Source organism: Silene latifolia, chromosome 9, assembly GCF_048544455.1.
Source record: "Silene latifolia isolate original U9 population chromosome 9, ASM4854445v1, whole genome shotgun sequence".
NCBI classification, from domain to species: domain Eukaryota; kingdom Viridiplantae; phylum Streptophyta; class Magnoliopsida; order Caryophyllales; family Caryophyllaceae; genus Silene; species Silene latifolia.
The window spans coordinates 142,065,551-142,067,538 of record NC_133534.1 but is presented as its reverse complement, the minus strand read 5'-3'; positions in this window follow the sequence as shown (position 1 = coordinate 142,067,538).

The following is a 1,988-nucleotide window of genomic DNA, read 5'->3' as shown; positions in this document are numbered from 1 at the left end:
CTTCCATTCTTGAATTTTTACATCACTTGTTTGCCTTCCCCGGATTTCATCATATAACTCGGGCTCCAAGGTCAAATCTCTCATTGTTTCCCCCTTTCGTAGCACATGGATACCCATTTTACTCACTTCTTCCTTCAACCTTAGCATGGACAAGGCGGTACACAAAGAGTGCACCGACTTCCAACTCAAGGCATCGACCACCACATTAGCCTTCCCCTCATGATAGACTATCTCCATGTCATAGTCCCCAATGAGCTCGATCCACCTCCTTTGCCTCATGTTCAACTCCTTTTGGGTGTAGATATACTTCCAAGATTTTGTGGTCGGAAAACACCTAAAGGTTTCTCCATACAAGTAGTGCCTCCAAATCTTCAAGGCAAAGACAACGTCTCCCAATTCTAGGTCGTGGGTTGGGTAGTTCTCTTCATAGGTCTTCAATTATCGCAAGGAATAAGCAATGACTCTACCATTTTGCATAAGCACACATCCTAGACCATTCTTTGAAGCATCGGTGTATACTTCAAAATTTTCACTCCCTTCTGGCAAGGCTAGTACCAGGGTCGTGGTTAGGCACTCCTTTAGGGTCAAGAAGCCATCTCACAACTCCCGTCCCATTTGAAACAGTTCTCTTTTCTCATCAATGATGTCAAGGGTCTAGTAATCTTGGAGAAGTCTTTCACAAATCGGCGATAATACCCGGCTAGGCCTAGGAAGCTTCGAATCTCCGATACATTCTTGGGTGCCACCAACTTAGACACGGCCTCAATCTTGGTAGAATCCACGGCAACTCCTTCCTTTGATATTATATGTCCTAGGAAAGCCACCTTCTTCAACCAAAACTCGCATTTACTAAGCTTTGCATAGAGTTGGTACTCCCTCAAGGTTTTCAAAATAATTCTTAGGTGCTCCTCGTGCTCTTCTTTGGTCTTGGAGTAGATCAAAATATCGTCTATGAATACCACCACGAACTTCTCCAAATATTGGGCTAAACACCCTATTCATGAGGTCCATGAAGGCGGCCGGTGCATTTGTTTACCCAAATGGCATCACCATAAACTCGTAATGTCCGTACCTTGATCTTGTTGGGTTTATGTCCGGAGTCCAATTAAGGTAACCCGGTTTATATTCTATTTAACCGTAACGTTTTGCTAGAAGACGCTTACGGACCGAGTCTTAAATGAGTTTAAGGACTCGTGTAGAATTAAACGGGCCCATTGGATCATACACAAGATGAATACGGTGTTTCCTTTTTATAGTCGGACTGGAATATGGAAATAGGGCTCTAATTAGATTAGGCCCAGCTGCGATTAAAGATAGGGTTTGATTAGGAAACTGAGTCTTTGCTATCCTATATATAGAGATATATGGGAGTCAGTTTCATCCATTCAATTCCTCTGTGAGAAATAACAAACCCTACCTTGTGTACTAGCATACAAATCGTATCTCCTATTCATACGTGTGGATACTAGTGGAGGCACTAAAATAGGGGTGCTCGTAATTATTTGTAGCTATTGGGTTATTCTGATCCGGTTCTTATTTTTCTTATTTGCTGGATATTATTTGCTCACGGATTAATTCCGCTGCGAGGTAATTCGATTGCCCTCTTTATTTATTTTAATTCTGATTTCTAACATGCATATGGTCCTGGAGATTTGTCTAATAAAATCGTTTTAAGGACCGACAAATCCCTTCAGTGGTATCAGAGCCTTGTATGCAATGTTATAAATTGAATTAAAATCGGCACAGTACCGAATTAATTGTATTTCTTTTCGTACTTGCATACTTGTTGTAATGTGATGTATGCGGTTACGGTTACATGGTATACTATGTTTGATGTTTATAATTGGCTTACACGAATTTCACATTTGATATGCGAGAATATACAAATTAATGAGATTAACATTCTGTATAATAAAATCAATGCAAATTGCATGCTTTCTAGTTATTCATTCCACGTGCACACTTGGTAAATTTGTTTTGCCGCAAGT